Below are 25,635 nucleotides of genomic sequence, written 5' to 3' on the forward strand. Positions count from 1 at the left end.
CGCTTGTCCGCAGTGTCAGCCGTCGGTGAGGGAAAGTGTCTGAATTTCCTAAGTCACAAAGCAATTAGCAAGGGGCTGAAACTCAGGATGTTGTAACCGTTGGGCAACTTGACTCTTAATGATGGAAACTTGTGGTGGCTTACCTGATTCGTGTCTCTCTTGGCACAATTGAATTGAAAAAGTCTTCACTTGACAGCTTTGGGGCAGAGTTGTTCAGGAAACAAGTCACCCTGCCCTAACAACTCAGAAACCTACATTTATGTTTGCATTAAAATACAGTTTAACTTGCAAGCCAGTAAACTAAGTGTAAATGGCTTGTGTGTGGTAGCAGTTCCAAGTGCCATGTGGCATGGCAGCCCTCCTTCCCCCCGCCGGCGAAAACAAGCAAGATTACCGTTCTGTTGCCATGTGGCAAGCCCTTCAGCAAAGCGAAACCCGAGTGTGTCTGTGCTGCTAGCGATAACCAGGCAATTTTTGTTGACAGGGTTTGTAGCTAACACTCTGTAAGGCAAAAAGCAAAACAAGTTTTCTGTGATACTGCGTGCAGAGACAGCTTTTTGTTAGCCACAAACGCCAGCTGAAGGTGTCCTTCTGCTAAAACCACAGGTCACCCTGTCTGGAGTTTAAGAGAATAATGGAAAATGTGCCAAGGTATAAAGCAGCGCTGACAGCAAAACAGTGAGGTATGCCTACCTGGCTGTCCGGCACGTATCGGCAAGCAATTGTCACAGTGTAAGGCTGGATCAAGATTTTTCATTTTTCCCAACACTTTTGGTAGTCAAGGAGAAGGCAGATTATCTGTTACAAGCATCAAACATATATAAGATTCTTTGTTATGCTATTTCTTGTCTGTTCTAGTTCAGAATGTATTTTATACTGATATTGCCTAAAAAGGCGTCCAAGTTGTCTGATAGAACACAGGTAGCAGATTTCAGAACATCAGAATAACTCTTGATAATCAGGCTTCTAGTCTGCTTCCTATGCTAGAAGCTACTCCTGGGGAGATTCCAACTGGATACAAAAGGAAAATTTTTCCCAGCGAGAACAATCAGCCTTCGGAATAATCTCCCCAGGGAAGCAGTGGATTCCCTGGCATTGGATGCCTTTAAGACTTGGCTGGACAGAGGGCTGGGCATCTTGTCTAGACTGTGCTTTTGCCAAGAAAGGTCGAACCAGAAGTTCCTTGAGGTCCCTTCCAACCTGGTATTCTGTGATTCTATGAAATCTGATGATAAACATGCAACTGCTTGACAGTCTAAATTCAGCCTTGTTGCACACTGGCCACTTAGTCAAAAATCATGTCTACTCAAAAGTCACAAGTAATTGACAATTCCTTTTTTTTAAAAGAGATGATCATGAATTGCATTAATAAGCCACGTGAAGTATTGTGAAGAGTGAGGAAACAAAGTTCTTCAAATAAGCTAAGATGTTAATGCCCAGTAACATCTGACAAGGATATCGGCAGTGTGTTAGAAATAAACTGAGTTTTGCTCTTAAATGGGTGAAATAGCAAGTGTATCAAAGGCTGCTTTTTTTCCCAGGAGTTTTGTCATCCTTAAAGGACAGCATCAGCTCATTTTGCTCTAAGAGGGTCACGTGTTCTCAAATTATGATTGACTATGTAGGAAGTTAAGAAGGGTTGTGTCCCAGAGGTTTTTGTTTTGGTTTTTTTTTCCCTCAGATTATAATCCATTATAAGATTGTTATCTTAATAAATATTTCTCACTTAGAGCATCATCAGTTTAGGGAACAAAAAACATACTTTACGTTTTTTAAAAATCATACTCTTTATAGGATGAATGACTGAGGGTGATATCTGTCTTTCATCCAGTTTACTCTGCTTGGTGCCTGTAAATCTTATCCAGTTATGACTGTAAATCAAATTCTCCATGTAAATCTGAATTTTTTCCTAGTATCTGTAGTGCAAATGCTTTACCACCCTAAACTAAATTTTCTCTTCATTTTTTTAGGCTCGGTTTTTGTTTCTCTACTGTAGACATCCCTAGATTCCATTGATATTGCTTCAGTTTCTGATTTCTTTTTTCCCCTCTTAGTTAATTTTATTTATGATCCTAATAACTCTAACTTGGTTTGCTGTAAACAACTGTAGTTGGTGATATTCAGGTTGGAGGTGGCTTGGAAAATAAGGCATTAGAGCAATTATAGGGTTATAACTTTGCATGAAGAGTTTGATACTATATAAACAAAGCCATATTTAAGCAAAACTGTCTCCTGCTCCATCATGGGATTAAAGATCACGCTGTGTTCAGTAGCTGTCGTACCTTCTGAACCATTTACTCTTTGAGGGTAGCTGAGAAGAAAGATGCTCAGAATCAACTTGCTGTCATCGAGCTTTCTGTTTTCTGGTACCATAACGGAAGCTTCTGGGACCTAACAGTTTTTGTCTACACATCTAAAAACTGGCAAAGGTGCTTGATAGACCAGGAGAATTGAAAAACCACATTCCTTTCTTTATAATATGATGGGAAAGTAAGCATGAGAAAGTAACCCTGCTTAAGATCTTACTGATTTGAGTTTTGCCCAGTGCAAGGATAGCACAATTGTCATCTCTGTGCTGAGGTGCATTTCTGTTTGTGTCTTACATTTGATGTTTATAATTTTTATTATTCCTTGATGTTAAGAAACTTTATGGGAGTGAGTAACTGAGGAAGATTTCTAATGAGCAAGAATGAGGAAGGAAAAGAAGCATCAAGCTTCAGATAAAGACTGCAGAATGTGTGTTAACAAATCAAATCCCTCCTTTGTCATGAGCTTCTCCTGCATCCTAAGTTTGGGGAAAAGGTCTTGGTTTTGAGGATTACTGGTTTCACCTTAGTTCTTAATCTGCAGTGACTGAAACTTGGGGTGGAACAGTCAAATTTCTGTGGCATGTAAGAAACTCAAAGTTGAGAAAACAATCATAATACTTCCAGAAAACTCAGTATATCCATGAGCCATTCACTTAATGCTAGGAAGTTTCATTTTGGACCAGTAGTGAGAAGCAGAGACCAGTTCCCGAAAAGTTCTTACTGACAGACTTTTTCCTTCTTTATTCTACTGTGAAGAAAAAAATCTTTCTATGATGAAGCATTACGTGAATCTGCATAAGCTCTTTTTCCAACACTATTCTAAGGTGGTTCACTAGAAAGTTGTCATGAGTACGGGTCTAGGCTTGAATTTTCAAGAGCAGTCCATGCTGCTGAATTTGAGCTCGGTGCAAGGGTTTTCATTAATAAGGATGCAGCCTTGGTGAGCATGGGCACTGTGGGATAAATGCTGAGGCATTGATATTTTCCTTAGTGATCACAGATCCTTGGTAAAACAGGAAATGTACTGCTTAAAATAGAAGGGGGGGGGGGGGGGGGTCGGGGGGAAGGAAATGCCAACAGCCTTGTCTGGCAGCTCTTTGTAACATTCTTTACCACAGCATGATTTATTTGTGCTAAACTAAAGAATATGTAATTTTACTGGGTTGTAAAAATGAAATATGCAGCTCTGATCTGTTACCTGGTTATAGACTTCCTTATATTAAAATACTTGATACTCTTTCTGTTTTAAAGTATTTCACATACAAAACCAATAATGGTATTATAACCATTGCATAAAGAAAATTAACTCAAGATTAATAGAGAAATCCAAAGGAAAACTGAATAACATAGATGTATAAAAAAATAATTGTATATTGATTTTATTTTTTTTTTTGCCTCTGATTTAAATATACCATTTTGCCACTGTAAAGCTTCAGCAGAGCTACGTGTGTGTTTAGTTTAGTTATTTGTAAGAAATAATTTTACAATGAATGTTGAGGATGTAGATAGGATTAAGAAAATAAAAAAAAAAAATTCAGCTCAGGATTTTATTCTAAGACTGTGATTTTCATAAACCTAACATATAAGGAATGGTGGGGGAGGGACACCTAACAAAGAACTAGTAATCTTCCACTATTTTAAACTTATGGAGAGAAGCAAAAACATCCTCAAACTGTTCTTAGTGGCACTTCCAACTTAGACTGAGGTTGTGCTGAAATTTTCTCTGTGCCACTAGATGAGGGTTGTTTGAGAGCTGCCTGGCTGTTCACATCTGCCACAATGGTTTCAGTAGTTACAACCTGGTGAGCAAAGCCGTTAGAGATGTTACACACGGAATAAGAAGAGGCTTGCTCTCATCTCAGCATTGGCTCAGCCAGGCTAAAAGAATGGAAAATATTGCAAGTTGGCAGTTGTGCATGTAATAAAAATGATTTTCAAGTAAGAAATTTCTAACTTCAGAAGGAAAAGTACCTGGGGAGTTAGGTATGTCTCCTGAAATCGCATATAGTCTGCATCTTTCCTACCCTGGTTGGGTTTTTTTTCATGTAGAAACAGACTACACAATAGCAAAGAAAATGTATTTCTGTGACAGTCTTAAAAGATTATAATGTACTTGTAAAGAGATTATACATTTAGAAGGTTTTTGCTGTTACGAACAGGCTCGAGTCACAGAGAGGACTAAAATCAATACTGAGGGCTGAGTCTCTGCTCTCTAATGTTAATTTTGTATCAGTGTGAGAATATTGATCTGGCAGAGTTGGAAGGCTATGTCACTGTAGCAGTGGAGAAGTACGTGTAATCTTTTAACTTTGGTTCTGAATTTTATTTGGTCAAATCTAGAGTGTAAAAGTTGGTCTTGAATAGATACTCGTGTGCCTGCTCAGTATGATACTTTCTATATGTATGAACCAGTGAAAAAGAGATGTCATCTCTGAAAGATCTGTGGATCTTCTCCCCAAAGTGGCCACAAAATGTATTGTCCTTTTCAGTGAGCTTGGATCAATTAGGCAGCCCTCTCATTGAAAAGCAGCTGGTTTGGTGTGCCTCTTCCCTGCTCGTGTGGTGATGCCATGGCTGCTTCTCTTCTAGGCGGAAGTCCTGTTGAATTTCCAGACATTTATCAAGTAGGTCGACAGAGATAGACAGTCTGTTGTGTTTTTAAAATGTAATTGTTTATGTTTAAACAAAAACTAGTGGTTTGGTGGTCCATTTCTTGTATTACCTTCTTTTAAAAACACCCCTTGTAATTATAAGGTGCCCGTAAAGTTCCTATGTGACTCCAGTTTTACAAAAATGCTTTCATCGCACAACCCAGAAACTAGCTTTTTATTATATGTTTAGAAAACACGTATACAGAACCAGATGTGGCTGTCCTTGTTAGTCAACTGAGACAAAGTCGTAGCTAAAGAATGCTTATAAAATTGGGTTTTTTCTGTGTTTGGGTGAAGGGGGAGGTTCTGGTAACACTTTAATCAGTTGCACAGAATCAGCTTAATTTTCTTCAGCTTCATTTTCCTTTTGCTTAGTCTTCACTTCTCTGAACATCCTAGCAGGTATTTCATATTTACTGTCCAACCAAACAACTGGGTTTATTCAAATCTTTCTACAGAGCAGACATAAAATGGAATTATTTTCATCCTTCAGCAGTTCCAGCCTTTCAATAGTGTCATAGCAATAGAAATGGGGCACTTGCACTTTACTATTCAGTAAAGGCTAACTAAGTGTGTTTGAAGTACTCTAAGGTTGAGTGACCTTCAATGACTTGTGAGTATAGATTATCCAACATCATAGCTGAACTAACAGACCATGAACAGTGTCCGATTCCTTTCAGGCTAAATAGTGCAGATAATCATAATTATTCTGGGTGCCAGGGTCAAAAGAACTGCTCATCACTTTTCTGGCTTGCTGAAGGATCTTTTAAAGTACTAAATGATACATCATCCCTGTCAGTGTGTTATAAAGGAATTAAGTGAAGCAAGTTCTAGAAGAGATTTTTGACAGCACATATCTGATATGCCTTCGTCCTTTCATTCATATCTCCTCCGTTTTTTTTAATGCAGATTACAAGTCTGTCACTCATACGCTTTATTTTGTAGTTGAGCTAGTTTTCATCTCTAGTGGAATTTTGTCCATTAATCTAAACAGACAGTTTAAGAAGTGGTTAATTAATGCCTGAGGTCTGTGCACTGTAGGTGAACAACACTGTTCATTTTCCAATTCATCGGAAAAATGGGTACAACATGCTAATTATATTTTTACACCGGATTCTAGTTTCTAAAAGTATTACTAAGCAGCTTGTGTCAGGAGACTACCTTACCTACAGCCTGCTTTGCTTGCAATTTCATACTAGCTTACCGTAGCAAGAGGAATTGATATAATTTGTGATAACACATTGGGCAGACATTTTCTGGTGAATAGAATTAATCAGTGTGCCAGGAAAACAATACCTCCTAAGCTCTTATTTGTTATTTCTAATGTCTCATTAGTATGTTAATGAGATGCTTCAAAAGAATGTATATATAGTTTTATATACATAGGCATATATAGCTATATTTACACAGAAGACTGTCAGACCCCATGTAAATATATGAAGGAGCTGATGTTTTTAAGACCTTCCTAAGGTTCATACAGAAAGCTTAGAATGGATTCCGTAATTAAATGTACTACAGCACTGGTTTGGAAGAAGAGGGATGGCTATAAAATAAAGAAGGAAAAATGAAGTCTAGAGCAGCAGTAAAACATTGCACTCCTGCCAAATGAGAATCTGAAAGTATGGGTGAAATCACAAACTGGCTGGCCAATTCCTTTCACGTGCATTCTCTGCCTCCTGAGTTGTGGCATGAGTACGATGGGATCAAGGTATGTGAAATGGAGGAAAAACCTCTCTGGCAAACCAAAACCAAACACTCAAATCTACGTTTAGGTCCATGTGCATGTACTTAAATTTGTAGAACTAAGGACATTAAATCTGTAGGAACTAAAAGCATAAAAGTAATAATCATGAGCCTAAAGGCAGAGGTATAGTGGACGATAACAGCTATGTGTACAGAAGGAATCATTAGGTACTTTGTGCATCTGGATAAGGCATGACACAATCCTTGATAAAGTGACCGTGAAAGATTATGGTTCTTCTGAATTAATAAAATATGTCATGTTATGTTTACAGCTCTATTTTTAAGAAAATAACATGCCACCGATTGCTCTGATAGCATCAAGTGTACCCTGTATAAACCGTGAACTCTATTTGAAAAAAAAGTTTATAATTAAAATTGGCATTGGTGGGCCTCCAGCTGGTGAATGCTGCTTTGCTGACGTGTGACTCCTGACACCCACAGTATGGTAGCTCATTGTCAGACTTTCTGCCAGGTCCTCGCTATTCCAACACCTCAGATGTTGCAGTCTCCGCAAAATGGTACCCGACAGCAGGAGGCTTGCGAAGGCTTTATTTCACTGTTTGTGTAGAAAAGGCCTTTCCTCACTCTGAGAGTAATCTTTTTATTTTATTAAGCAATGATCTTGACTTTTGTGTTCTCTGCAGATGTTAACCAGTCTCCTGCAGCAATATTGGTAGATATTTTTCTAGAAGGGCTTGCACATCACCGCAGGGAGAGGTGCTTGGGCACTGCAGCATAATGAGTGCGGCATTAGAATTGTCAATAGACAACACTAATAGCAATGATAGTGGGTCAGGTTCTCTTGTATGATCTGGCTTGTCATAAAGACCAGGCTCTTTTGGCCTGATAAGTGTTGGATACACGCAAGGAAATGCTGTAAGCAAGAGAGAATTTGGTTCTGCATGTGTGTTTGGCTGCTAGTGGACAGACAAAAAGCTAAAAATGAGAGCCTAAAAAAGAGACCAAGCTTCCCAAGCAATATGAAATTTCATTTTGCCCAGTCTTAAATGGAAGAAAACCAATTTTTAAGTGATGTGACTTAATATTATGCTGTAACTTCAGCTTTACTCCAGCAAGATTTCAGAACAAATTTTAAGGGTTCTATTTCTAATATTCTTAATAACTTAGCATTAAGCTTATTTGTTCGGTGTGTGACAGTGATACAGCCCCTCCCTAGTCCCTATTAAACTGGCATGAAGTAAGAGTTCGTGCATCACCATTCTCGCAGTGTTGTTATTGATCAGCTCTGAACACAAAGGGTCATCTTGCTCTTTACAAAATATCTTTACGCTAAATTTTTCTAGCTTATATCGACAAACATTAAGTAAAAATATGAAATAGCAAGCTTTGGGTAATTATAATGTTGCTGTTTAAATAGAATGTCTGCACCCTTGGTGAACTTTTCTGGTTATGGAGTTTTTCACCTTCATGAAACTGTCCTTGAAGCAGGTAACAATAAAATTACCCCCTAACACACACTGTAATATTAAGTGACAGTATAAGTCTCACCAGAAGGAGTGGGGGGAAAAGTTCTAGGAAAGGCCACCTATTGCAAGTTCTTTTATTGCCTGCAGTGGTGCCCTCATACAAATATGGAGAATGAACTAATTAACCAGCTTGAAGGCTCACCGCGCAAATAAATCTGTGTGATTAGCTGGGTTCTTAGAGTTAGAAAGAACGACAAGAGCTATTTTATAGGCTAATATATTTTAAGTAACTTATTTGTGTAAAGTAAGCACACAGCAGTAATCAATTCTGGCACATTAACTGTTTCAAAGTATTGTCTTATGATGTTGGAGAGAGGAAGGAAAATTGGTGAACTTCAGTTTTGAGGGATCAGAAATTTTTGATGGAAAGAAACATCTCCACTAGCTGCAGGCAGCACACATACCTGAACACAGTCGGATGCCTGGGTACCCGGGCTCATTGGGTGGGCTTTGCTGTGCCTGCTTAACTGACAGCTTGCAAATACACAAGGGGCTTAGCAACAGATAACGTCATCATTGCTGAAGCAATTAGAAGAGGTAAGACGATGAAATGAAAAGCAGTGCTATGCAAATCGTTTCTTATTTACATCTTGTTGAGTCAGATTAGAATTTCTTATGAAGACATAAGAGGGAAGGTAGGAATTTGAGACTAAAGGCAAGAGTCTTAAACACCTTCCTGTTGAAGGGCCAAGGGAAAAAAAATCAATCACAATCTCCTAAGTGTTTCCCCTCCCTATACAAATGACCACTTTGGCCCATGCTCTGTATTGTAGAGTGAAATCATGGGACTAAAGCAAGGGATGTCAAGCAGAAATGAGTAGACCACCACCAGTGCAGAAAGGAGAGGTACGAAGGCCTGAAGGGAGGATAAGCTTGTCTTTTGGAACATTTTGTGCGGTTATTATTTATTCCTGCCAGTCATGGCTCCTGATGCTTTAAGGATGTTGAAGAAATTCCTCAGGTTCTGCGGACAATCCTGCAGCCTGGCACAGTAGGAAAGGTTCGCTTTTTCAGCCAGCATCAGGAGCAATTGAGATTCACTGTTTAGATATACGGATGAACACGTTTAGATAAATTGAGTCAGATCAGTGTGATATCTTCCTTGGTCTTCACTTCTGGTAGGCAGCACCTTCATCATCAAAATAACTAGTGTTTTCTGAAGAAAATAACTTGTTTTAAACAAATTCTGTTGAAGTTCAGAAACTTTTTGGAGAAGCCCTTTGCTGGAGAAAAGAGTATTTCTTCAAAACAAACCTTTATTTTTTTCTCCTTTCCTCAGCCAGAAAAAAAGTCTGAAATTAATAATTTCATTCCCTTCCCTCCTTCAAATTGTATTACAGTCAGAATACATTGAAAAAAGTGAAGCATTTACCAGAACAAAGAAAAGCAAACCAGCATGCATGTCTCTTTATTAAAAAAAAAATAAATAATAATTTACAAAATTTCTTGCTCTGCTCCTACTTCTCTGGGACATTTAATCTTAATAGTATTGACATAAGCCTTTTATATTTGAAATGAAAATCAGTGACCCCATTAGAATCAAAAATGCTGTATTCATTAGAAGTTTCATGTGTCAAATAAAAACGAAGCTTTCTCTCTGGACTGTTGTTTGTTTTCCATAACTATAAACAACGAATGGCATAAGGCCCTTTGTCTTTTGTTGATTTTTTGGAAAACTTACCCTGGTGACTATAATCATTAATTAGACTCCAATAAAAGGTACTTAAATTGTTTTAAAAAAGAAGTTGCACTTTGTTGACTTTAATTAAGCTTACATAAGCTTGTACACATGGGGACTTTCAAGAGAAAAGTGAATTTGCTAACCTGGCAATTTTTCTTCAAATTCACATAGCGCTAATCAAAATGACATTGATTTGCTCAGATTAGCAGCTGACACCTGAAACTTCCTTACTCAAGCTACCTGGGAGAATGAAGCTTTCTTGACGTAAAGCTAGCAACTGGTTTTTCATAGCCAAGGATCTGCATTACAGCAATATAAGTTCCTTTCCAAACCAGGCAAACTTTCAACTACTAGTCTGGCCTGCAGCAGTAAAGCTTATTTTCCAAAACCTGATGCGGGGTAGAGTAATGACTGCTGGACCATTACACATTTCAAATCAGTCCTGTTTCTTTAATCTGTCTTGCACTGTTTTAATTTCAGCTTCTTTCTCTATATTCCAAGTACCATTATGTGCTTGAAAAGAGTGCAGCTGCAGTATAACTGGATTTCATTGTTTCCTGATATACAGAAAAGCAGGGAACAGAAATCTAGAAGTTTAAACCTGCCTGCAGAAAAGAAAATTCTGTGAAAGAGATTACAACCTAAAGACCCTATGCTGCATCTCTTCTGTGTTATGCCAAACAACTGATTTTTAAATTAGTCCTCTGTAGAGGACTTTAGCTACTAAAATAGCCACTTGTAGTCACATGCAGCAGCAAGGTGTTCGTAACAGAGGCTGAACTAGAAGAAATGGAAGTATAAAACAGGCTAAAGAAGCCTTCTTGTCCTCTTGCTAACCACATCAGAAAACCTCCCATAGGTACATCTCTGAGGTATGTATTCCATACCCAGGATGCAGAAATATTCCCTTTGGTTGCTGCTTTGTAAACTGAGAGCACTGAAAGATGTGGGAAGATGACATCTTAGCAAGGTACAAAGCTAATTCGCTGGCATTGCTTGGTTTGCATCAAGAGAAATGGCTTGGTAGCAGCAGAAGGCATAAATAATGCAGGTAAGAAACTGGCATCACTTGAGCTCAATGAGACTCAAAGAGCTGGTGAAGTATTCTTGAAACTTATGAGCTTTCTGTAAGCCCATAACCTTGCAAAACACTTGAACCTTTTGAATAACATTTCAAGTAAAACTTGCTCTTGCACAAAAAAACCAAAGGTGCTGCAAACTGATTCTTGTTTCAGCTGAAAGGGCTTTATCTTGTTCAGTCGCTGGCATGGCACGGCATTAGAAGCAATCTTCTCTTGGCATCTAATCAGCATATAATTTCAGTTGTCTGTCTGCTCTTCTGCTTGGCTTTGTGTGACAGTGTTTTCTGCTAGGAAGTTTGGGATATTGGAATAGAGCAAGGAGCTTCTGCAGGACAAATCCATGGCAATTGCAGGGGTTTACACTGAGTAAGTTCAAAATCTGCCATGTGCCTTGTTTAATTAAATGAGGAACTTGCAGGAAACACATGGCTAGTGCCCCCAGAGGTGCCTTTTCAATTTCCCAATCAAAGCTGATGAAATTAGAATTGGCTATCAAATCCTTCTAGCAAACTTGCATCATTCTTTGCTAATTTCCTTCTAGTGGCCTCTTGAGAGATGCAGATAGTCTCGAAGCTGCATATTAAACTTTAATTACTGATTTCTGTTATGAGGGTGAGATAACGCTTGGACACAGATAGCTGCATCATAAACTGCAAGCTCCTCATGCTGAAAACCACCCAGAAAATAAATGAAAAATGAGTCAGCAACCTATCACCAATCTCTGTCAGTGCATGCCACACCTTCAGCTCCACAGTAGGATGCCAGCTGGTCTTCTATTAACAGTAAATTGTAGATTTTTATTTATTTATAAGTGTCATTAATCTGGTAGGTTGAATGCAATTTGCTTTCCAAACCCGAGCATACGGGGCTTAGCATCATCCAGGCAGACACAATGGGTAGTTTGCAAAAAATACTACAATGTATGATCCACAACAGCCGTGCTGTTACATGGGGTTTGAAGCATTGTACTTATTATAGTGCATAAAGGAGGAATTCTTAAATCAACATTGCTTGACTTATTTACTTCTCTTAAAGAAAAATCCTGTGATTTCAGGTAACTGCTCATACCACTGCCTGCCTGATGGAAACACTTTTGATTCTGTGCAAAAATTACCACACAGGACTTTAGGATTGTGATTGCTAAATTGAGACTAGAGATTTTACTTGGAACGACCATACATACATTACATACATACATACATATATATATATATATAAAAAAATTCTGCCAGACTGGAACAGGTATAGGTGGACTTACAGGAATGAGGCAGCATGACTTAACTAGCAGATGAATGTAGGGAGTAAAGACAACATTTATGCCACTCTTTCTACTAGAATTCCATTAGTATTCCAACAGGGCACAGACAAGAGATTTGCACTTTTATAGAATTAGGGTGGTACAGTATTTTATTTCTATAGCACCTTTTGTTTGCTGTTTGTGTTATCCATCTCCTCTGAATCTAACTGTGCTGCTGCCTACTGCGCTGTCGTCCTGCTTTTCTACCAGACCTGCCTGGTCTGTCAGCAGGTTACGTTTGAATACTCTACAGTGTATTTTAGAACTTGAAAAGTGCTCTGAGATAATGAAGCCTTACAGTTCTCAGCATGGAGATTTTTCCATATACCCAATTAGCATCATTTTTCTTCTTGTCGTGCTGCTACGTCACTTTCTCCGCTTGTCTAAATAAATGGGACTTCAGAGGAAAATCCTGTCCTTACAGGGAAACTCTGGCAGCCTGGCACTTACTCTGTATTGCAGGGAAATGGAAGGGTATTAACTTTAGATTGCAAGGCTGCTTTGGGCTGGTAAAGGGTCTGTTGGGCTGTAGAAACAATCAGGTATGTTAAAAACAGGTGTTACACACTGTGCTTGGCTGGCATGGAAAACCGGAAAGGAAGCTGAAGGACCAGTGCTGTGCCAATATGCTCTGGTTTAAGACCTTTACTTATTTTGTTAGTTGTTAGGGCCTGCGTGTTTGCGGGAGTGTTAAAGCAAATGTGTCATTCCAGGAGTTAGGTTAGGGAGTCGTCTGTTTGCTTGGGTGCTTGCAAAGTCGATGCATGAGACCGTGAGACCAACTGGCACAACTTTTCACTAGATAACAGTCCAGTGTGCGTGATAAGTGGTAACAAGCAGATAAAAACAGCTGAAAGAATGATCACCTTTTGTAGTTATTGTATTTTTGAAATATCAGCCACTTTGTTCTGATGGTCCAGTCGATGACAAACCAGCATCCTGCTGACCATCTACTTTGAAATTCCTTTGTTCTAACTTTCTATGCTGCCTTCTGTTCAATGGGATGTTAGATTATGGGGAAGGGGGGCCTGTTTTTCCTGGATAAGGCTTGAGTCTATTTCTAAATTGCTGATTATTTAGACTGTTTAATAAATTGTGGCATATTTTTTACATCTACATTTTTGGTGCTATGGTTACTGCTTAAATTTAGAAAAAAAACAGGTTTAGAACTTTAATTAAAAGTAGATGTGGGTACATAGTTTAAAAATGACAAACTACTGCTAAAACAAATGTGTATTATATACAGCAAACAAGTAGGATTTCAATTTGCTAAATATGCTATATGTTTGCTTTTAATTGTATGAGCCCAAATATCAGACTTGTCTTCATTAAAATGTATTAGTTCAGTTACTCAAAGAAATTCTTCTAAGTATCCCCAGTAAATGTTCACTGTAGTGGACTATGAAACTAATTCTCTTCTTAAAGCTAATGCTTTCATCATTCATTATATACTAAGCTGGCAAAGTGAATTTCAATATATTTCCTCACCTGCCTCTCAATTATTTTTTTTTCTTACTTTTAAGCCAATTCACGTTTACCCAGTTAAAGCATACCAGAAAAGCCTATGGTGGGCTAGTTTTATTTATGTACTGGGATGTAGGAAAGAAGCAATTCAAAGCAGCCAAATACTTGTGGGGTTGAACAGCAGACTGTTCATAACTGCATCGTAAGGCACCATAGAAGCAGGAGCCTGGGCTCTCCTCCGGGTTAGGGGACAGTGACAATCCAGCCGTCGATCCGGGCTGTGGCAGTGAGCCCCAGGCTGCTTCAGGCAGTGCTCCTGCCCAGCGGCTGCCCCTCTCTTCTCTTCGTCTCCTTCTTCCTGCTACTGTGTGAAGACTCACAAAATTAAAACAAAGACCCTGACTAAGGTTTTAAGTTCAGGAACAGACCGAAGCATACGCCGGGTCTGATGTTCGTGTGTCCTACTGCCAGGCAGGTTCCAGTTTAATCCAGAAAATGGGCTAATGTGCCGTTTCCTCCAGTTCTGTTGAATATACTTTTTTTTTTCCACTACAACTGATAGCCATCTGGTCAGATTGTTTAGGTATTTTGCTTGAAATTTAGACCTGTTTTAAATCTACACGGGAGTTTAACTCATTCTACTCCACAGTGAAGAATGTACCCATACTTGAAAAGTGTCACCAATAGTACAGATCACTTTTAAAGCAAATTATTTTTTCAAGCCTTTTTAATGGGTCTTCATACCTAGAGATCACGTTGTTATGCTTATGCTAAATGAAAAAGAAAAAGACACAATAATATTACATAAGTCTTTCATTAATAGATTTATATGTACTTGTTTCACGTATTTAGAAACTTCTGGGGTTTTAAATTATTTCCATTTTGAAATTCTGGGGTCTTGGGCAATTTGTTATTTGTGCATTCTCGTTGTGGTCAAGTGAATTTACTGTTTCTTGGCAGGTGTAAGAATAGATTTATTTTGGGTGTTCTTTTTACATGTATCAGAATCCATGAAACTCCTGACTGTTCATTTTGACATTTTCTAGATTTTTCTAACAAAATGAATGGACACAATTCACAGTAGTTTGGGGAATAACATGGCATTTTATTCATCTGTATTGGCATTCCACAACTTGTCACATTTTCATAAAATGGGCATCTTAAGCGGAACTTCAGGTGTTACACTTAACCATAATTGTATTTCACTTTGGAGGAAAGCCTACTGGGACTTAAAAACGAGATGTATCTCACTGATCTCTCTTATTAGTAGCATTTGCCTCTTGCAGCCTGACTTGGTGGTCTGTTTATCAGAAGTAGGATTTGGGGCTTGCTTTATCTGTGCCTCATTTACAGTCAGAGCCAAAAGGGGAACATTCATTGTTACTCTAGTTTTCCATTACGGATTCAAGAAGGGATTAAAAAGTAGAAAAAGTCCAGGGCAATAGTGAGAGTCTGTATTACTGTTAGCAGTAGTAGTCAGCCATAACAAAACTAACATTCTCCTCATTCATCTGTTTTGTGCTGACATCTTCTGAGGACAAGCCCGTAAGGGCATATGTAAGAAATGCTTTGTGATCAAAACAGTTCCGCTGGTTTTTCCGTTTAAAATTTCTGAAGTAATCGCTGGGTAGCGTAATATATCCATGGCATTACGATACCATGTGTTGTTACAACAACAAAAACAATCATGTTTTTTTTGTTGGATGGATTTAAAGACATTAAATTCAGGTTAAACCAGCTATTATGTTGTGTTCAGTATTCATTGAATGTTCGCGTTTAATAGCTGATCTGGCCACTTTTATGTGCCATGAGATATACACGTAATGCTTATTGCTACATTCACCCATTTAAGGAATACTGAAGACATATACCACAGCTTTTCTTCTGTGGGATCTCTTCTGTGAAAGAAAAGACTTCATCATGAGGCAGGACAAGCCCAACCAACATTTGCTCAATGAGTCTTGCACTATGCCCTGAAGTTGATGAGACTATTAACATTAATTATTCATGTGCTGACAAAGGCCGCTGCAGGAGACACAGAATGAAGACTAATAGGCTGAAATAGAGAAAACTGGATGCACAGGAGAGCCTGGAGAACGGAATATCTTTCAATATTTTTCCTCATTAGTTTGGCTTATTTCCCACAGGGGCAGCAGCACAAATCTTTGACACCAGAACTTTTCCTTAACTGTGTCTGCAAATTCAGAGCCACATTCCCTTTGTGAGCAGTACTCTGCTCCTGAGCCTTGACCCTTTTGTCAGCTCAAATATGCCTGCTGATTGCGGATGTCTTTGAGCCTGACAGATGGACCTCATCCACCTAGGGCATGGTATAGGACAGGGAAGAACTCAATGGTGAATTCTGTGCTCTTAAAAAAAAAAACAACAAAAAACCCCGGCGTAAACACCAGTGAAAGTCATTGACTTTCTACTGTGCTTCTGACTCCAGACTTCTCACAAAGATGCTATGACAAGTGGGAACTTAATAAGAGGCCTGTCTGTAAACAGAAATGCTATTTTGCTAGAAGTTCAGTGAATGTTGGGGCAGGCAGAGGTACAGCTACAGATGGGATGCTCAGAGGCAATGTTTTTTTATAAGCTTTCTCTTCTCAGGGACTATAAAATACTGATATTTTTAAGTTCTTAGAGCTGTGAAACCAAAATACACCTTTATTTGTAAACTTTGCTCATTTATGGGTACCAGCTAACAAAAGAAATTGCTCCTTTTCATAAAGTATCTTTAATTTGCATTGGCTTTTTTTATTTTTAGGTATGCAGTTCTACAGAAAATTTAATTAGAATCTGATCGACATAGTGCTAGTAACGGTGTGAACTCTTGCTTTTCTCCAGCTCATATTACACTTCTCTTTCCAAAGAAGAGAGACACACACAATATCACAAGGGATTTTGTTCTGGTTTTGGTTTGTTTGTTGCTTTTTTTAAGTTTCAAGCTTTTGGCAACTTTTTGTCTTAGACAGTGCTGAAGAGGTTCAGAAACCAAACCCTCTCATTCAGCAAGCTGGTTGGTATTCTGCATCTATAAAGACTGGAGGAAGTGAACTCAAATGCCATTAGTGGTGTCAGAAGGCTGTCACTCAGTTTTTCACTATGGAAGAAGTCCATAATTTTGATAATCTTTGTAAGTGTGCTGGTAGCCACCTGGTTCAACCAGTTGTCTAAGAGGAAAAAGCCCGTAGTAGCATTATTACAAATAAGAGTTGCTGTGGCATGTAGACATCCAGGGTTTTCCCATCAATATATGTACATTAGCTTTGGAATTGCATACATGTGTGGTGGAACAGTTATTCTTTCTTAAAAAAAAAAGCAATACGCTTAATCAAATGTGTATTAAAAGGCCACTTGATGCTACTTGAGTGTAAGTTACAAGTATGTTTTTTCCACTTAGTGAGCTTGCTGTGTAAAATTTTGCTTAAAAAAAAAATCTTTGTATTTTTTGTTTACTACTATCTGTTGAGAAAAAAATCTGTCCAAGATATAGGGCTGGAGTTGGAGTAGAATGAAAAAATGATTTTTTACAGAAGGATTGCTTAAATCAGCTTACTGTAGATGGTTTTCTCCCTCCACACATACATTTCTACCACCAATTTTAACATACCCTGTTTTGATATTTTCTTAAAACCTATGGTATGGTCTACAGATACTCTGAGCTAAAGATAAGAAAGGGAAGAACAGAGGCAAGGGGAGACAGGCACCAAAACAGCCCCACATATAGACATTAGTTTACAGAAACATTTGTTATGAATAGAAATTGCTATTGCTTTGCACTAGGTCCTGTAGTAGGAGATATTACTCTGGGAAATAAATAAGCTTAAATTGGAGGCTGGTTTGCTGGTTACTGGTGCTACATTTATTGAAGCTTGCTGTGGCAGTTTGAAAACGTTAATCGCGTGAAACAAGAATAAAGTCTTACTAAGAAATGGAGGATAATAATGCCTCCAGAAAAGCTGTAGTGTGAGATGCCTTTTCCCCCCAACATTTAAACATCACGTTACTCTGACCTCAGTTTTTAACAACCTGCGTGTCTTTCCCCAAGAGCACACTAGGGTGCAAAGGAAACTTGATACTGCTGATGTACAGCTTTAAGGCAGAGAGATTAATGTCCTGCCCTGAGAAGCCTGACAGTGCCCCAAGCTCTTGCAGTATATGTATAAAGTTAGACTGCAAGAAGACATACCTCAGCTCTTGGCCCATAACTATTGCAGGGGCAAGCTCCTTTATTTCTGCTGGTGCTTTTCTTTCTCTACATGGAAACAATGATATTTGACTCTTCTAAAACTTGTTTCATCAGATATATTTTTTCCACTGCGCTCACTGCACTGTGAGTTGTAGGTTTGAAATATTAGTAGTTTACAGCTCTCCAAAGTTCAGTGGGAAGTGCATTTAGTTTTGTTTATAATGTAGAATTGGCAAAATGAGTATTTCTTTCTAATTAATGGAAGAATAAATAGAGGATCTCTTCTTCCCTTCTCCCCCTTTTGCCTTTTGAATCTCCATCGCCGATGCCAGCGCTACGGGGCTCTGACACCAGCATGACAAGCAGCGCCGAGAGGAGCCAGGCGCTCCAGGGAAGCGCTGGTAGCGCTGTGCACCCCTCGGCGTGGGCTGCACCAGCCCTGCTTGGCTCTGACTTCACCCACCACAGCCAAGCCTAAGGATGTCTTCTTTCTTCATAGGCTCTGAGCTGAAGGTGTGGATGAGAAGAGATTCTTGCATTCTTACATGAGCGGGTATATAAGTTCAACAGTAACACGAGGAGAGAAACAGGTTTCTGCTGCTTCCGCCAAAAAATCTGATGAACTAACTACTTCATAGGGCTAAGCCTTAATTTTTATAGTAGGCATATCAGAACCTTGAATATGTTATTTTTTTACAAAAAATAAAATTAGAAACTTAAGTGACCTATGTTCCCAAACCGTGTTAGTTAATAATTAAAATGTGAGTTGAAACATAAACTATCGAGCTGGTTCTAGAGAAACTCAATTTTCTTATGCTGTACAGCTAAGCAATATTGTTGAAGCCAGACATTCAAAATGCTGAGACTTGCTTAAAAATGCTGATTTTAAAGGAAGCCCCTTGTGACACAGTTCCATAATTTTCCTTTGAGATTTTTAAAGCTAATTTTTCAAACTTTTCTCTGCAATTAAATTTCTAATTTAAAAAGAAACATAAGACATACAATCATAGGAACCCTAGGAAAGAAACTTTGAGATATTGTGGCACTCAGAATTTTAATAGTTGGTAACAAAGTGATTAGAAGACAGTCACCAGTTTAAAAGGTCTTGTGTACAGAAGTCTAAGTACCAGATTATGTACAGTAAGACTACTTAGTGGGGAAAAAAAATTGTGAATACTGCTGGTTGCCATAGATAAGAACAGGGTAAATCTCACTTGTCTGTATTTAGTTACCCACAGTAAACCTGTTGTTATATCCTACTCCTGTCCACTTGACCAATGTGAAGTTCAGCGTCATTAGTTTGGCAGAAAGGTGCCTGAGCAGAAGAGCCCAACTACACTGGCTGAGCTCTTCTAGCAAAGAGGGAACTCCTTTTCCTTCCCCTGTCCCAGTGGAATAGCGCCTAGAAGAACAGGTAAAACACCTGAAGAGCTGCTCTGTTGGAGGGGAGGGAGGGAAGCATGGTCTGGTAAGACTGGCGAGTACCTGAGCTCCGAGTTACTTCAAAGTGGCAAACATTGCCTACTGCATGCCAAATCTTAACCCAAAAAAAGACATTCAAATGAGAAGGGATTGTTATAGTTTCTTGGTTGACCGGCTATTGTTTCAGCCTGAACCTTTAAAACATTAACCTTTCAAAAATTACTTTTATTTGAGCAAAGATTCCAGTCTCATCCACAGAAGCATTTGCTCAGGCAGGAATCTGAAGTAAGTAGGCATCAGTTTGAATTTTAACATGGCAATTTTCTACCTCTTATTATTGTGGATATCCTCAACTTCCAGTGCTCCAACTAGAGATAGACCAGAGCAGCCAATTCTTAGAAGTTGTTCTGCTAAAAAGATGATGTGCCAAGGATGATGTTCTGCAAGAGCCTTTGTAAATTAGTACTTAGATGTTCAAAGAGAGAAATTACTGCAAATCCAGTGAATCTTGCAATAAAGTAGAAAGCTGCCTACTTCGTGACAGAAGAATATTACTGTAGTGAAAGGCTGTCTATTGCCATGGAAAGCGTGAGGTTTAGCTACAGCTCCCCAGCATAATAAATGAGTGCTCCCATCTCTCCAGGGCCACGTATTCATACGAAGTATAACTAAGTACTCATGTCACACTAAGTAATATGACACACTGATACTTGGAGGCTACTTTAAACTTCTTTCCAGCTTTTTTTTTTTTTTTTTTTAATTCATTTCAAATCCTGTCAGACTTAACATTTAGCTCTTCTTATTGTGCAAAGATGCTTTTATGGCTTTCTCCTAGCTAGTTTGAGATATAAAAGTGGATTTGTTAGACCTGAAAGATTTCAATTAACTAAAGTGAATGCCAGAGCTCACAGATAAAGTTTCCTGATTAGCTTCTCACCAGTCAGCCTAGGTAGGTCCTAATGAAGATTTTTCAGGAAAGAAAACAGATAAAGGATTAGAGGAGAGAAAGGGAGATGGAATTCTGAACACAAAATGATTGTATGGATTAAAATTTTCACAGGAGAAGAACAGAAAGAGAAGGGAGAGGAAAACATTTTTGGCTTTTTTATTGTCTGGGATTTTTCTCTTCGTTCTTTAGTGTTGAGAGATAGTAAATTTATTCTGCCTTTAACCATGCAGTGGCACATCACAGCAAATTTAGTAGCAAGAACTCTCATGTTTATGTGGATGCATGTATACTTCACTGTAAAGACCTTCTAACCCTCAGTTTCTTTTATTTTGCAAAGAAAAGCGTGATTTAGAGATTAAAATATAGGTAGTTTTGATCTCAGGCTTTTTAATTAAAGACATTTGTTCCAGCAAAAGGAGTTACTGTGTTTATTAATATCATGTGATGGAAACCAAAACAGGGCAGGGATCTCTGGAAACCTTCTAGTCTAACCTCCTGCTCAAGCAAGCCCAGCTAGAGCAGATTGCACAGGACTGCATCTGGTTGGATTTTGAACATCCTCAAGGATGGAGACCCCACAGGCTCTGTGGGTAGTTGCCATTGTTCAACCACCCTCTCAGTAAAGAAGTATTGTTTGAATAGAATGTCTTTTATTTCTCTATGTGCCCAGAAATGTCAACCACCCCTCAAGTCAGATGTTCTCATCCTTTCACCTTCATGGCCTTTTGCTAAGCTCACTGCAGCACATCTGTGCACCTGTCTCACCCTGGGGAGCCCAGAACTGGGCACAGCACTCCAGATGTGTCTCACCAAGGCAGAGTAGAGGGGAAGGATCACCTCCCTTGACTGCTTGCAATGCTTTTCCTAATGCAGCCAAAGATAGTTTCGACCTTCTTTGCCACAAGTATGCATCACTGGCCTGTGGTCAGCTTTCTGACCACCAGGACCTCCAGGTCTTTTTCTGCAAAGCTGCTTTCAGGACAGTTAGCCTCCAGCCTGTACTGCTGCATGGGGTTATTCCTTCCCAGGTGCAGGGCTTTGCATTTCCCTTTGAACTCGGTTACATTCCTGTCTACTCATTTCTTCAGCCTGTTCAGGTCTCTCTGAATGACACCTCAATCCTCCACTGTATCAATCGCTCCTCCAAGTCATGTTTCTGCAAATTTGCTGAGGGTACATGCTGTCCTGTTGTCCACATCACTAGTGGAGATGTTAATTTGGCCTCAGTATCACGACCTGGGGCATACCACCAGTCACTGGCCTCCAGCTGGGATTTACACTGCTGGTCTCTATGCTTTGAACCCAGTAGTTCAGGTGGTTTCCAGACCATGCTACTGTCTTCTCCCACAGTAGTTGAGTCAATAGTAAATCTGAGTAAAGCCATGTTGGTACTGAGAGACAGGAAGCTTCTGAGTATCAGTGACGCTTTTAGCCCACTCCCCTTGGGGATATTTGAGGGGAAATGTTTAACTCTGTTGAATATAACTGTATCGATCCTTGAAACACTCAGATGAACTTTGCAAGATCTAAGCAATATCCTCTGTTTCTGAATAAGACAAACCACGAAGTGAAAAGTATGGTACTGTGTCCTAACATGAAAATTCTGTGCAACTTTATAAGCACAAGAAAGTTTAACTGAGCTTTTCGAGGTTAACCCAAATGCAGATGACCTAGGAATCATGAAATGTTTGCTCATGGGTTATGGTCATAAATGATTACTTCCTTTGAATGTTTCAATTTGGCAAGATAACAACTTTTATCTCTGTGAAAATGTTCCTGCTATGGAACATATCAGAAAAGAAGCAGCAGAGAAAATCACTAGCCAGAGAGAAAAACAACGGTGCCATGAACAAAGGATGTTAATAAATGAGATTGTGCTCATTCAGGGCTACAGCTAAATCCACTAAAGCCAATGGGAGCTGTTGCTTTTGATGATCAGGTAGCTTTATAGCAAATCTTATGAGCTTTCACCTGCAATGCAATTTGGAAAACTCTACTCTGCACTGCTGCCTTTGGTAAAGAGTCTCAAGGCTTTACATGTTAATCAAACCTCCCAGCATGCTGAGGTATATTATCCAGAAGTTAGGATGCAGAAACTGAGAAACTGGTTTTGCTTTGCACTGAGAAGCGAAAACTGCATCAGAGCAGTTACATTACACCAGCCATTGAGCAGCAGGCCACCATTCCTGCTTACTCTTGGTAGGATCTGGTCAGAGTCAGGAAGAGCAAAACGATTAAGAAGCAAGAAGAAAAGGTAGAGGAGGCTACCTTACCCCAGCCGGGAGAAGTCTTTTCACTTAAATTAAGACAGTGCTATTATGACTGAGTAAAATTAGCTAGAATCCTTTTGTATTGCTGTGCTTTAACCTGCTGGAAAATCAGAGATTAAAACAAATATTGGTGATTTCAAAGCCATTAGATGAAAAACATAAAGTTGCAGGTAACATGTTTAACTGATGTTTTTAATTTTGTACTTCTACTTAATTTGTAGTTTTACAGTGCTACTCATGAAAGATAGTGCATCTGTGTTGGTGTTAACTGGAAGATTTTGTTATGGTTTGGCTGGACTGCAGAGGGCTGGAAGGCTATAAAAAATGTCAAAAATCCTCATTACTTACATAAACATCAAACCTTTCTTATTTAAAGTCTTATTTAATTTTACCAAAAAAGGCCAACCAACAAAAAAAAAAAAAAAAAAAAAAAAGGGGTGAGGGGTTTGAGAAAACCATAATTTGACTCTTCAGATCTATAGAATAGGAAGAATACCTGCAGGCTTTACAGGATGTCGAGATGTGAAGTTCATAAGCATCTGCATAAAAGTGTGAGTCACAGATGGAAAGGGGCACTGGAGTGGTATTTACATTAGCTTTTTTCATTAATTGTCCACTTAAAACTTGCATTGGAAAAAATCTGTAGGTTGGTTCTATTGTATTCGCTTCATATAAACCAGCTGATTTTGAAAATTATTTTTTTATTTAATACATTGCATTTTGGAAGAGAGCAGAAATAGTATTGGGATTTAAAAAGAACTTTCTCCACATGTTTTTTTAATGCTCGGAGTTCCACTAAGACTTGAAAAATAAATAAGGGATGCTATATGCCATAGGCTTTTGAATTTGGTACAAGGACTCTTCCATCTTGGCTCTTTTGGTGCCAATAATTAGGCCATCTGGTTGGTTAGGGAAATTAATTTGAGACCATATTAATTCCTACTTTTAAATTTCTTTGTGGATAACACTTCAGGAGAAAATGATGGGTGCTGGATAATCAGATCTAAAATTAAGAGAATTTGTTGTTGATCATCCTATAGTGCTGGTTACAAAATTAAGCATAGATGCTTAGAAACTGTTGTGATAAACTTGACGTAAACGTATAGATAGAAAAAAAAAAGTAGAAAAAGCATGAAATCCCCACAGATTTGTTTAGGTTGGTGCATAGAATGAGAACAAGTGTCTGATTTGTTGAAGAATTCAGGCTGAGCCTTTTAAAAGGTACGGATAAAGTGGAATAATTTGGCTCTGTACAGCTTTTGATTGCATGTCTGTGCTCTTTGCTACAGAATGCTAGGCTGCTACAGCGCAAGGCTGACGGTGAAAGTTGGGAACACAAATTTAAGTGTTACCCGAACTACTTTTACAGTTGCGGTTTCTCAATAACACTGGAGGTTGGGGTTTGGGGGTTTTTATCTTATTGCTGAGAAAAATCCCCAGGCAATCCCTCGATATTCCTGCTCTCCACTAAAAGAGGCCATGGCTGAGTAACCCAATGTTACGGCTGATTTTGTGCTGTTAGATGCTCAGACGGCCTCTCTTGGCTGTGGAAGACTCAAAGATGTTTGGCCATCCCCAAAGCCCAAAGGGTATGGGCAGTTTGAATCTGTCTGCACGCTCTGAAGTTCTGACAAGCACTGCTGAGACTCTGGACCCACAACGCCTTGTTTGTTTAGCTTTCTCTGTTCTAGTCGCATCTGGGAATTTCTCTTCCCTGGGAAGCGCAGCCATCCTGTAACAGAAATTTTGGGGAAAGATGTTACCAAACAAAATATGAGAGTAACTATTTTTGGGTATAGTATTTTGCTTGAGACATATGGCGTGAAATAGTGCAGTAATGGTAATATAGTGACAGCAAAAAATTATATAAAGCAAAATGTCCAAAATACATTACTAAAGGCTGACACAGATTTTTGTGTTGTAATGTGGCTTATGTGGCTTTTTGCTGCTACTTTTTTTTTTCTTTTTTTTTTTTTTAGTACAAAATAAGAGTTTGAGCTTGAATTAATCTTGCAATCTCAGTATTTAAGAAATTGTTCTAAGAGTCTCTAGGCATATCTGGAAGCTTTTAGAGGCAGAAGTGAGCAGAAATAAAAATCTAGTACAAGGAAAGTGAAGAAAATAATTGTGTGGTCTAGTATTATGCAGCTATTTCGAGCTCTAGTAGTGCATTTTGAGGACACAATAGCAAATCTTCATAATTTTTATGCTTTTCCAACAAAGGTCTGTATTTTGAAAGTTCAAGAGGCCTCTTCTGTCTCATTACAAGCACCTTGCTTTAGAGTGAAATGCAAGACAAAAAGTGCACCTCCTCATACTGCTGACCTGTATTACTCCCCTTGCTCTTTAAGCTTGTGCCTAAACCACCTTCATTAATTTCTTTTTCATATCCCTAAAAAATGAATCCACTTGCAAAGAAGTTGGTTACTACAACAGCTTTCTTTGTAAAGAAATAAATAAATAAATAATCATAAATTATGCTGTTAAACACAAATTTTTAATGTTTTGTAGCTACATGGAAATGATCTTCCAAATTTTACTTAATGCTGGGAAATTAAACAGAATAAACGCTGTGGCTATTCTCACAACTACTGTGGGTTGCTAAGTATAAGTGTGGACAGCAATATTTTATTTTTTTTTTCTCATTTCTTCAAGGTCACTCTGCCCCCACTAAGTTCCCCTTGCTGAAGCACACCCTGCTACCTTCTTACAAAAAAAGCCTCTGTTCACACTTGACAGCATTTTGCTAATTGAGCAGAGGAACCTGTTTTTGAAGGCCAATGCACATGCCAGCCTCTCATAGCAGACACTTGACCAGCTCAGTTATTTGAGATGTGAGGAGTAGGCAGCAATGACGTGTCTATCTATCCCTGATTCAACAGATTTGTGCTCTTCTTCAAACTCTTGCCTGTTGGTTAATCTTCTAATGCCAGTGATTTTGCTATGTAGTTTATAGTGTCGCAAGGCAACTGTCAGTACAGTAGGTGTTAACAAGCAAAGTGGCTGTTTAATGAAACTGATTTGGAGGCAGTAAGTAATGTATTTAGGACCCTGCACAGTGCTTTAGAAGACAAAGGAGGGCTAT

General features: G+C 38.8%; 1 long non-coding RNA gene across 1 annotated transcript in view; it reads right to left on the bottom strand.

The window, feature by feature from the left end:
- Nucleotides 1-25,635, bottom strand: part of LOC308068756 — a 105,474-nt gene that overhangs the window by 12,518 nt on the left and 67,321 nt on the right. Inside the window, exon 3 of the long non-coding RNA XR_013930120.1 lies at nucleotides 694-24,282. This is a non-coding gene — a long non-coding RNA (uncharacterized lncRNA). The remainder of the gene's footprint in view (nucleotides 1-693; nucleotides 24,283-25,635) is intronic.

The sequence above is a fragment of the Falco punctatus genome (genome assembly GCF_963210335.1).
Source record: "Falco punctatus genome assembly, chromosome: 8".
NCBI lineage: Eukaryota > Metazoa > Chordata > Aves > Falconiformes > Falconidae > Falco > Falco punctatus.